General features: G+C 35.4%; 1 protein-coding gene across 1 annotated transcript in view; it reads right to left on the reverse strand.

Annotated features, from left to right (window-relative positions):
* The window catches only part of LOC309850322 (uncharacterized protein), a gene marked incomplete at its 5' end in the record, with an annotated part of 320372 nt that overhangs the window by 39026 nt on the left and 267834 nt on the right, over positions 1-13512 (reverse strand). The window contains one exon of the mRNA XM_082704077.1: positions 5708-5953. The remainder of the gene's footprint in view (positions 1-5707; positions 5954-13512) is intronic.

The raw sequence follows: 13512 nt of genomic DNA on the forward strand, positions 1-13512 counted from the left end.
TGAGAGCTTTTCCACCAAGGTCAGGAATGTGGCAGGGATGTTCATTATCACCACTGCTATTGTACATAGTACTAGAAGTCCTAGCCTCAGCAATCAGACAACAAAAAGAAATAAAAGGCATCCAAATTGGCAACGAAGAAGTCAAACTATCACTCTTAGCAGATGATATGATAGGTTATGTGGAAAACCCAAATGACTCCACTCCAAATCTGCCAGAATTTGTACAGGAATTCAATAAAGTGTCAGGATATAAAATCAATGCACAGAAATTAGTTGTATTTCTCTACACCAACAGCAAGACAGAAGAAAGAGAAATTAAGGAGTCAATCCCATTTACAATTGCACCCCAAACCACGAGATACATAGGAATGAACCTAACCAAAGAGGCAAAGAATCTGTACTCAGAACACTATAAAGTACTCATGAAAGATATTCAAGAAGACACAAAGAAATGGAAAAAATGTTCCATGTTCATGGATTGGAAGAACAAATATTGTGAAAATGTCTATGCTACCTAAAGCAATCTACACATTTAATGAAATCCCTATTAAAATCCAATCCATTTTTTTTCTAAGAAATTGAACAAATAATCCTAAAATTTACATGAACCCAGAAAAGACCTCGAAAGCTGGAGGAATGTTGAAAAAGAAAGCCAAAGTTGGTGGCATCACAATTCCAGACTTCAAGCTCTATTACAAAGCTGTCATCATCAAGACAGTATGGTACTGACACAAAAACAGACACATAGATCAGGGGAACAGAATAGAGAACCTAGAAATAGACCTCAACTCTATGGTCAGCTAATCTTCAACAAAGCAGGAAAGAATGTCCAGTGGAAAAAAGATAGTCTTTTCAACAAATGGTGTTGGGAAAATTAGACAGTCACATGCATAAATATGAAACTGGACCACTTCCTTACACCACACCCAAAAATAGACTCCAAATGGATGAGGGACCTCAATGTGAGAAAGGAACCCATCAAAATCTTTGAGGAAAATACAGGCTGCAATCTCTTCGACGTCAGCTGCAGCAACTTTTTCCTAGGAACATTGCCAAAGGCAAGGGAAGCAAGGCCAAAAGTGAACTATTGGGACTTCATTAAGATCAAAAGCTTTTGCACAGCAAATAAAACAGTTAACAAAACCAAAAGACACATGACAGAATGGGAGAAGATATTTGCAAACGACATATCAGATAAAGGACTAGTGTCCAGAATCTATAAAGAACTTAGCAAACCAACACCCAAAGGACAAATAATTCAATCAAGAAATGGGCAGAGGACATGAACAGACATTTCTGCAAAGAAGACATCCAGATGGCCAGCAGACACATGAAAAAGTGCTCCACATCACTCAGCATCAGGGAAATACAATAATACAAATAGCCAGTCAGAATGGCTAAAATTAACAAGTCAGGAATTGATAGATATTGGCGAGGATGCAGAGAAGGGGGAACCCTCCTACACTGTTGGTGGTAATGCAAGCTGGTGCAACCACTCTGGAAAACAGCATGGAGGTTCCTCAAAAAGTTGAAAATAGAGCTACCCTATGACCCAGCAATTGCACTACAGGGTATTTACCCTAAAGATACAAATGTAGTTATCTGAAGGGGCACATGCACCTGAGTGTTTATAGCAGCAATATCCACAATAGACAAACTATGGATGGAACCTAGATGTCCATCAACAGATGAACGGATAAAGAAGAGGTGATATATTTATACAATGGAATACTATGCAGCCATCAAAAGAAATGAAATCTTGCCATTTGCGACGACATGTGCTTAGTGAAATAAGTCAATCAGAGAAAGACAACTATCATATGATCTCCCTGATATGAGGAAGTGGAGATGCAATGTGGGGGGTTTGGCGGGTGGGAAAAAATAAATGGAAAAGGATGGTATCAGGAGGGAGACAAGCTAGAAGAGACTCTTAATCTCACAAAAAAACTGAGGGTTGTCAGGAGGATGGGGTATGGAGAGGGTGGTGGGGTTATGGACATTGGGGGAGGTAGGTACTATGGTGAGCACTGTGAAGTATGTAAACCTGGGGATTCACTGCCCTGTACCACTGGGGCTAACAATACATTATATGTTAATTTTTTTAAAAAAAGAACAATAATAAAAATATCCATTAAAGCTTAAAAAAAAAAGAAAGATAAATTATGAAAATAATCCCACTTAAAACTGAATCAGAAGGAACAAATTACCTAGGAATAAGTTTAATTAAGGAGGTGAAAGATCTTATATTCTGAAAACTATAAAATGTCAATGAAAGGTAACTGGAAATGAAACAGATAAACTGAAAGATATACTCATGAATTAGAAGAATTAGTATTGTTAAAATGTCCATCCTACCCAAATCAATTTGTAAATTCGATACAACCACCATCAAAATACCAATGGAATTTTTCACAGAACTAGAACAAATAATCCAAAAATTTGTATGGAACCACAAAAGACCCTAAATAGCCAAAGCAATCTTGAGAAAGAAGAATAAAGTTGGTATCAACTTCCCAGATTTCAAACTATACTACAATGCTATTGTAATCAAAACAGTATGGTACTGGCTAGCAAGAAGTTGTTTTAGGTGAGGTCAAAGAAGTTGCTGCCTGTGTTCTCCTCTAGAATTTTGATGGATTTATGTCTCACATTTTTTCACTGATGGTGGGAATGCAAATTGGCACGGCCATTCTGGAAAACAGTATGGAATTTCCACACAAAGTTAAGAATAGAACTACCCAATATCCCAGCAATTGTAGTACTAGGTATTTATCCAAAGAATACAAAAGTAGTGATTTGAAAGGGCACATGCATCCCAATGTTTATAACAGCAATGTCCAAAATTACCAACATGTCCACTGATAGATGAATGGATAAAGAAAATGTGATATACACAATGGAGCATTACTCAGCCATCAAAAAGAATGAAATCTTGCCATTTGGAACAACAAGAATGGTGAGTTTATTATGCTAAGCAAGGAAAGTTTCTCAGAGAAAGAAAAATACCATATGATTTCACTCATATGTGGAATTTAAAAAATAAAACAGAGGAATATATAGGAAGGGAGGAAAAATAAGATTAAAAGAGAGAGAGGCAAACCATAAGAGACCCATAACTATAGGAAACAAACTGAGGGTTGCTGGAAGGAAAGTGGGTGGGGAGATGGAGTAATTGGGTGAAGGGCATTAAGAAGGGCACTTGATGGAATGAGCACTGGGTGTTATAGGCACCTGATGAATCACTGAACTCTACCCTGAAACTAGTGATACACTATCTGTTAGTACACTAACTTGAACTTAAATAAAAACAAAACCAAAAATGATATGGTACTGTCACAAAAACAGACACATAGATCAATAGAACAGAACAGAGATCTTAGAAATAAACCCATGCTTATATAATCAATTAACTGACAACAAAGGAGGCAAGAATATATAATAGGGAAAAAATAGTGCCTTTAATAAATGGTGTTGAGAGACTGGACAGCTACATACAAACTGGATTACTGTCTTACACCATATACAAAAATAAACTCAAAATGGATTAAAGACTTACTTTTAGAAGAAAACATGAACAATAATATCTTTGTCATCAGCCTTAGCAGTATTTTTTGGATCTGTCTCTCAGGCAAGGACAACAAAAGTAAAAGTAAATGGGACTACGTCAAACTGTATGGTTTTTGCACAGTGAAGAAAACCATCAATAAAATGAAAACAGAGCCAACTGAATGAGAGAAGATATTCACAAGTGATATATCCAATAAAGGGGTTAACATATTAAATATATGAAGAACTCATTAATTCAATATAAAAAAGCTCTGATTAATAAATGGGCAAGGGGGGATGCCTGGGTGGCTCAGATCATGATCTCAGGGTCCTGGGATTGAGTCCTATGTCAGGTTCCCTGCTCAGTGGGAGGTCTGCTTCTCAATCTCCCTCTGCCCCTCCCTGTTGCTCGTGATTTCTCTCTCTCTCTTTAATAAATAAGTAAAATCTTTTTTTAAAAAATAGGTAGTGGAGGGCACCTGGGTGGCTCAGTGGGTTAAGCCTTTGCCTTCGGCTCAGGTCATGATCTCAGGGTCCTGGGATCATGTCCCGCATGAGGCTCTCTGCTTGTTGGGGAGCCTGCTTTCCTTTCTCTCTCTGCTTGCCTCTCTGTCTACTTGTGATCTCTCTCTGTCAAATAAATAAATAAAATATTTTTAAAAAATAGGTAGTGGATCTGAATAGACATTTTTCCAAAGAAGACATCCAGATGGCCAACACATAAATGAAAAGATGTGCAATATCACCAATTATGATGGAAATGCAAATCTAAACCTCAATCTAATATCACCTCAGGCCTGTCAGAATGACTAGTATCAAAAAGACAAGAAATAATAAATGGTGAGGATGTGGAGAAAAGGGAACCCTCATGCACAGTTGGTAGGAATGTAAACTTGTATAGCCACCATGCGAAAGAATATGGAGGTTTCTCAAAAAATTAAAAGTAGAACTACCATACAATCCAGAAATTCCAAATCTAGGTATTTATCTGAAGAAAATGAAAAACTAATTTGAAAATACATGTATTCCTATGTTGAATGTAGCATTATTTATAATAGCCAAGATATAGAAACACGCTAAATGTACCTCAATAGATAAATGGATAAAGATGTGGTATATATACACAATGGAATATTACTCAGCCATAAGAAAGAATGAATCTTGCCATTTGCAACAACATGGATGAACTTAATATCATGCTAAGTGAAACAAGTCATATAGGGAGACAAAAACTATATATTTCACTTATATGTGAAATCTAAAAAAAAATTTTTTTTAAATGAACAAACAAAACAAAATGGAAACAGATTCATAGATAGAACAAATTAGTGGTTGCCAGAGGGGTGTGGGTGGTGGATGGGCAAAATAGGTGAGAGTGATTAAGAGGTAAAATCTTCCAGTTAGAAAATAAATAAGATATAAAGATATAATGTACAGCATAAGGAATACAGTTAATAATGGGAACTAGTTTTTATGGTGGCAGACAGTACCTAGACTCATTGTGGTGACCATTTCATGTTTCAGATAAATATTGGACCGCTACTGTAAGATACTGTTGTAGCCCCTCTTTGGGTTAGCTATATCTTACTATCAATCTTTTAATCTCATTGAACACAGGTTTCAGGACATCAAAGAAAAGATACAAATGGTTTTTGCTCCCTTTTTTGCCCTATTAAATAAGATATTAAATAATTAAACAAATGATACTCAAAATTTTCCAGCCTGCTGATACAAGTGATTATCATTTTGGACCATAAACAGATCTAGTTTCTCTTACAATGGGGTGCACAGAGTAGTTTTGCTCACAACTGACAACTGAATTCTATTAGTGGAGGAAGAACAATGGGAAATTGAATAGCTGTTCTCCTGTTGGAGATGTCTATATGTTTGTATGTGTAGTCAGAATTTGAAATTTTATGAGAATATTATACCATAATCTTCTTACCTCATTCTTTACTCTGAGGGCCTTATTTTTCTGTATTATCTAATAGAACACTAAAAACAATGAGCACTCTTAATTCTAAGTAGAGGTATGACCACATGTTCTCTTATAACATGTAGTTTATTTTCAGCAAAAGGGGTACAGAGATCTGAGTTAGTTAAAAACAATGGTTACAGTTTATTGAACTCATCTGTTTTCTTAAAAAGATAAAATTGTTACCTGATGGTGTGCAGGCTTTTCTTAAGTTCATCTGAGGAGAATGGCCAGACACAGAGATTTTCGAAAGAGGTCGATGGGTCATTTGGATAAACACCAGAATTGATGACCAATGTTCTGTAATCAAAACCTCAAATCCCCGATAAGTGAACTGTAGCCAACCTTTCATTGATCATTCATAGAATAGGTATGAATCTTTAATCCACAATGCCTTTCATTGTCTTAATGAAGCCACTTTTCTCAGTTCACCTAAATAAAAAGAAAGGGACCAATGAAACATAGGGAAATAGTATTACACACTTAAACCCTTAAACACACACACATACACACACAAACCATACCAAAATAACAAACAAAACAAAACAAAAAACAAAACTTTTGAAATTATAGCTTAACAAGATGTGGGGGTGGTAACACATTATTTTAAATGGTCTAATCATAGAATTTTCTCAAAAGGAGAAAAACAAATGTTCAAGTAGCCCTTTTGCTAGACAGTCCCAACAATGAGGTCAGTCAAACCAAGTGGCATTTTTCCTTGGAATTCATTGAGGTATTCAGGTCATTATTGGCTGTGGTATTTGGGAAAATATGGAGGAAGAAACTTGGCTCCCGGAAAGGAGGGAAAAATTATCTCAATGCCCCAGAAGTTCTCTTTCAAACTCCAGATTTGTAATGGGATATTTAGAGTTAGAATTTCCAGTAAAGAAGAGAATGTATCAAAGTTACATATTTTAAAGAAAGTCAAGGAGATGGTTAAACAAAGTTAAAAAAACAACTCTGGAATAAACAGTCTTGGATTGTTGAATGGTCAAATAATCCTACTGAATCATAGGAAAAAATGATGTCATGTCTAAATGTTAAATTGGTGGCGGGTGTCTTGTGCTTATAATTTGATTACACATTTCTTGAGTGCAGGTGTACTGGAGGGATGCCTCTCCCATTAAAAAGATCCATTTATCAAGTTTAACATGATAATTATTTATCATATTTCTTTCTTGGAAGCTGTCTCATTTTTTTTTAATTTTTCTTTCCTTGAAAACATTGAGGATTATTAATATTTATAATCCATCACTTGATCATATATTTCAGGAGCATGCACAATGTGCCTGGCACTGTGCCAGGGAATATATGAACCACAAAACAAGTAAAACGTGGCATCTATATACATGAAACTTAAAATATAATTATAAAAATAGAATTTACACACATACAGACATTAAGCAACAATTGTCTATGTGATGCCAAATGGAAGTATAACATGTTTTCTAGAATGAGAGGGAGCTATATAGCCTAGGATATTTGGGGAAAGACCTCAGAGGAATATTGGGCTTGATTAAGACCTTGAGGAATGGAATGGAGATGGGAGGCATTAAAGAAGAGTGTGAAATGAACTCAGAGGCAGTAAAAACATCAGAGAGTACAAGGAAGTGAATATATCTGCTTGACCATTGGGCTTGAAACATATATATCTGACATTTAGAACATGAGTAATGGAAAAAGTCTGTAGTACAGTGGAATGAGCCCAGATTTTAAGATGAATTCTGATTTTGCCCTATAACCTCAGCTTCTATCTAATATGTATTGAAAAAAACAGAAATTTTAGTTTTACTTATTTGAAAGTGGCTCCGGACTTATTTTTTCTTGAATACTGCTCCTCAGTCTCTATGCATCTCAAAATTGCTTCTACCTCTGATCTAGGACCTTTTTCCCTCTTTCTGCTGCAGGTCACTAACCAGAATTGTTGGGCATCCACTTAAAAGGCTATTTATTGCTTATTCTCACCTGGAGAGAATCATGTTGAGCAAGATGCAGTTTATTACCATATACTTTCTCTTTTTCCATAGTTCCATTAGACTAAAAGCTCTACAGGCACAACAGGCTTAAGGCAATGGTCCTCAAATTGGTCAGTACATTAGAATTATCTGGAAAGTTTCTAAAATTCCGATATTCAGACCCCTGAGTGAGAATCTTTGTAAGGTGGAACTTAAACATTGGGATTTTTTAAAGCTCCCTGGTGATTACAATGTGTAACCAGGTTTGAGAACTATAGCTCTAAAGCAATCATTTGAGAGATTCCACTAGACAGTAATGACTGTCACACTCCAGTTTCCAAAGAATGAAATTGAGGAAGAGAGACTTGCTGAAAGAGGTTCTGCATCTCAGCTCAGATAAAGCAGGAACCCTTTTAGCAGTTCTTTTTGAGATCTGTCCACCAATATGGGTTTCAGAAAAATCCATTCCCTCCTGTACTTGGTCAATGAGTAGATGTTGAGATGTGTTAGCATGACTTCCAAGAGCAATTATTCTCAGAGATTATACAGTCTAAACCCATGAAAGAAGTACAAATATATTCAAAACTGCCTCATAAATTTCTCATGATTGAGTCTACATTTTACAAAATTCTACAAAGGTGAGTTCCTTTCTTCCCTTTCTCTCTCATCCCATGTCTTTTTCAGTTTGTGGCCACTTTTGTACCATTCAAGAGCAGGAAAAAACTTCAATATTGCACTCTACCCATTTAATACCACTCTTTTGGCCATACGCAGAGTAGCTGAAGATTGAGGATTATACCTCAAAAGAATTACATGCTCAAACACTTCAGCTTCTCTGTAAGGATGAGAAGTACTGTTGAATTCTTCTAGATAATGTTTATATTCTAGCTAAATTTCTTAAGATTTCTGAGCCTCAGTCTTATTAACTAGAAATAAATAATATTGGTATCAAATTGCAAGATTCTCAGGATATTATATCTCATTTATGAAATACTATATATGAAGCATAGTGGCAATATGGGAGTATTCAAAAGTTGATCATTAGTATTCCAATTTGAAAATGTCATAGGTTAGCTTTTTATGTTAAATAGGAAAATAAGGGACATGTGGGTGGCTCAGTCGGTTACACGTCTGCTTCAGGCTCAGGTCATGATCCTGGGATCGAGTCCCTCATCGGGCTTCCTGCTCAGGAGGAAGTCTGCCTCTGCTTCTGCCTTCTGTTCCCTCCTGCTTGTGCTCCCTCTCTCTCTCTGTCTCTCTCAATCTAACAAATAAATAAAATCTTTTAAAAATAGGAAAATAAAAAAAAAGGAAGAAGGAGAGTTGGAAAGAAAAGGAAGAAATAAAATTCATATTATTTAAAAGCCCATTATGTGCCAAACCATATGTTAAGGTCTCATTTATATCTACCCATGCAATAAGTTTTAATATGCTCTTTTTGTAGATGAGAAAATAGAGACCTATGGAGTTTAAGAAAGAGGAAATGACTAAGCCAAGTTTAGAAAATAGATTTTAAGCAACTTTTAGTTATGGACTTTTCTGAGCTACCTTCTTCACCAACTCCTTTAGATGCCTATGGTTTCCACAAAGGCTTCTGACTCTTAATATCTGTCTTTAGGAGGGTGAGAATTTTGAGAAATTATCAGAATTCCTGCACATGTGGATGATGTAGTGTGTGTGTGTGTGTGTGTGTGTGTGTGTGCGTGTGTGTACACACATATATTATTGTATATACATGCACTCAAGCAAATGCATGATATCTTGAATATCATACATATATTCAATTTTAATTTTTAATAAATCTATTCCTATTTCTCTGTAAACATCAAGTATTTCTTTTCTCATTGCATATATTCCCTAGTGTGTACTAAACCACATGACCAGTAGCAGACACCAAGTTTTGCTGTAATACTTCAATGTCAGTAACAGTGCCATTCCTCTCTAGACTGATGTGAGATTTTTTTTTCTGGGGTAAATATCTAAATGTGAAACTTATGGGCTATGAGGTGAAGCTATACTTTTTTTTTAACTGTATTCTGTTCACTAGAATGGTCTACATGTAATCTACTTGTACAAGATGGTTCCTACTATATTTCCATATTGTCTCCAGCATCTGACATTATCTGAAAAACAAGCTATTTCACCTCTATTAATTTTAAAATCTAAAGAGAGAGTCCAAAGAAGAATATTTCATAAATCAAATTCAGTTCTTTTAAAAAGCCTGATTGTTGGGCACTTGGGTGGCTCAGTCATTAAGCATCTGCCTTGGGCTCAGGTCATGATCCCAGGGTCCTGGGATCGAGGCCAGGCCAGCATCAGGCTCCCTGCTCAGCAGGAAGCCTGCTTCTCCCTCCCCTACTCCCCACTTATGTTCCCCTCTTTGTGTCTCTCTCTGTCAAATAAATAAATAAAATCTTTTAAAAATAAAAAAAATAAAAAAGCGTGGATGTGACCCCTTCAGTATAAGATACTGGAAACAGTACAGAGACATGGTTTGCATCTCCACTAAAGGACATCGTATGTCCTTTATTTGGAGGGATAGTCAGTGTTTTAACTTAATGGAAAGATTTAAAACTTTCTTTTGTAACCACTGTAAACTGCAAAAAATAATTTCTAAATGAGAGAGTGAAACGAGCACTAGTGCCTGGACTTCTGGTTGGCCTGCCTTCTGGTTGGCCTGCCAAAGACAAAATGAGGACACTAGAGTTTCACATTACACATGGGCCTGAAAAGGCTGTAAGGCTACAGTGGCAAATGGATAGTCCTATGACCTCACAGAACCTACAAGACAGTGGAAAAGACAGAAAGCAAACAACAATTACAAAAGACATTTGTAAGTCTGAGATTTAAATAGTTTTACTGAAATGAGCTTTTGCATCATCTGAATGTCAGAGCCTGGTTACATGGAATCTGTAGTTCATGGGTTCTTATCACCCAATTTAGAAGCCTTTTTCAATACCCCTGTCTGCAAGAAAGATGAAGTACCTTGCTTGCATAAGATACTTTCCAATTCACAATATATCCAGGCTCTTGTTCTTTTTATTTAACCAACAGTCTCTTAATTTTAATTTGTCTTGCATGTCCAGATCCATCTTTACGGCCAGAACATTATTCAAAGATTAATGGTCTTGAAAGAATAATGCTCTTCACACTAGATTTCTAAGGAGCTGTTCAATCTCTTTGCTAATTTGGCAGTAAGAGTGATGAGCTGAAACAAAAGTAACCTTGACAGGAATTGTCTTCATCTATTATTTTTCCTATATCCCAAGAGAATCTGGTGGGCTCCTAAACTTGCCCTTTGAGCTAAGTAGTTAGAAAGTACTTTGACTCCTGGCAACTTACCGAGTAGTCTGATAAATGTGACTTAGCTACCTTAGTTTTGGTTTGTGGGAAACAGCAGAATTTTCTATGGTTATTTTGTGCACTCTTAGAGAAGGGAATTATTTTCTTTCATATGTGTGGGATCAGTAGACAGGAAAGATTGTGAAGGAAAAATTATATGGTAGCAACATATCTGACTGACTCCTGGGATTTCAAGTATGACAAGTAGTGCTTTTCTCTCCACATTATCAATTTCATGGTGTTTAGAAGTAACTGCTGGGTTTTCTTTTAAGTCTATTAGAAAATATTGGTGTCTGACTTACTGTTGATATGACACATGGAATAAATTTTAACAGAAGGGCTGCTCACTTCCTACATGATATGTAGGTTATTATCTGTGTTAAATGAGAAAAATATTGTGATTTTATTTTATTTTGTGGAATTGAAAGTCTGCAACAAAGGGTATATAAAGATTAAGGGAATTCTAGCATTTTCTTTTCTTTTTTACAGTCATCTTTACACTAATACACTTATAATAAATAAATTATGTAGTTGAGAGGGTCCTCTAATAATACTATTCCCTGGACACTTACTTTATTCAATTGCTCATTAATTTATACATTTAACAAATATTTATTAAGTACTTACTATGTGATGAATACTCTGCCAAATATTGAAGCTATAATATCAAGACTTAATCCCTAATCAGTGGGAAAGACAAAACCTAAACAAAAAACAAGTATATAGTCATAAAATATTCTGAATTCTATAATAAAGAAATGGAACTCTGGGAGAACAAAATGAGAATTAGGCTAAGGGACAGGAAAACAGAAAAAAATGAAGTTTAAGCTGAAAAATGAGGTTTAAGATGAAGAGTTAGGCATGGGGATAGAAACAAGAGAAGTAATTTATAAGCAATGGAAATAGCCTTTGGGAAGGTCACAACCAAAACAAAGACTGTAGTATATTCAAGGAACTAAAATGAGTCCTGATTTCCTTGACCTGATGTGTTCAAATAAGAGGTTGTAAGCAGTGGCCATAATATGGAAGTCTTTTTAAGCTTATATTTAGGACCTCAGGATTTATTGTAAGATAAATCTTATCCTATCCTAAAGAGTACTATCCTCACTTAACGGATAAAAAAAATTGGCCTGGAGAGGATAAATATGCTCCTATTTATCCAGAAAATAATTAATCAAGTTAGGTTTTTAAACAAGTACTATTTGCCTCCAAAATCCATGACTTTTACCCTTTACTGTATGGCCTCTTTTCTAATCTACATGGGTGGTCTTATCTTGACAAAGTGTTATCTCAGAGAAACTTTAATACAACATTTATACATTATTTTTAAAGATTAAATATATATTATTGTCTCTCAAGAAAATTCCAGAGTGACAGGAGTTTCTAATCACAATTCAAGGTAAAGCTTTAGATCTCTTTTCCCACCTCTTTTCATTTACAGTAACCCCCATGCTTATTAAGTCATTTGCCAACTCTCTTCCTTCCATGCTTTAAACATAAATGCTCTAAGCCATGTCTATATAAGCATTCACACTTCATTTCCTCGTGCTTATTGTAATATTCATTTTTTTTTCTTTCTAGTAATTCTTTGTACACTCCAATGTGAATTCAGCCATCATCTACAGATTTTTCAGTTCTTTCATGTCTCTTTCCACCAATTGGCAAGGCAATTAGCTAAATGGGAAACCTCCTGACAATTCCCTGTGGAAAGATAAACACCAAGATGATCTTGGCTGAGAAGAATACAGACATATCTCAGACCTTATAACCTCATAAATGAGGTGTATGTGTGGGGTGTAACTGAGACTCCAGTGTCTTAGAAAGAGGTTTGTGTCTCTGCAAAAACAAAACACCAAGATGTGCCTGGCTGGCTCAGTTAGTAGAGCATGCAACTCTTGACCCTAGGTTGTTAAGTTCAATAACTGTGTTGGGCATTGAGCTTGCTTAAAACAAAAATAAAACCTCCACTAATTCTATGTACTGTGGGATGGGAATCACATAGGATATCTGGCTAGCCATTAAAGTAAATCTATTGGTATGGGGAAAAATTTGGCTTGCTACATGCAGCTCTGGGAAAAGGAAGATATTTCCTTAATGTCACTGCCACAGAAAGAAATTGCAAGCCATTTCTACTTTCACCTAAATAGAAAAAGGCTTCTTCTGAAATTTCTTAACAGATAAGTTTTAATTTGCCAAAATTATTATCACCAATTACCTGGAGAAAAACTCCTTATAGGATCATTTACTCTCTCACTTATACCTATTGATAAAAGCAGGTAATGGAGCTATTTAAGGAAACCTGATGACTTCTGGGAAGATGGTAGCATCAAGAAAGAATGGAAGTATAATTAATGGCAGAAAAAGAAGAAAACTCGAAGCAAAATCTTAATCTTATTAAGAATATAAATTATAGCACACACATGTAAAGAGTTTTTGGAACAAAAACAAATAAACTTAAAAATTAGAGAAATTGAAAATAAAGAGGCTACCACTGAAAATTAGGTTTTATAATTAGAAAAATACATCAAAAAGTACTAAGAAAGGAAAATAATAAATGAAAACACAAGATATATGAAGAAGAAAAAATATATGTGATAAAAGTGGTAATCATAGAAATATTAGAATGTAAACTATATGGGGACATAAATCTTGTACTTTTTTATCATTGCCAATATCTTCAATGGTGCTAAACCC

This window comes from Mustela nivalis, assembly GCF_964662115.1.
Source record: "Mustela nivalis genome assembly, chromosome: 1".
NCBI lineage: Eukaryota > Metazoa > Chordata > Mammalia > Carnivora > Mustelidae > Mustela > Mustela nivalis.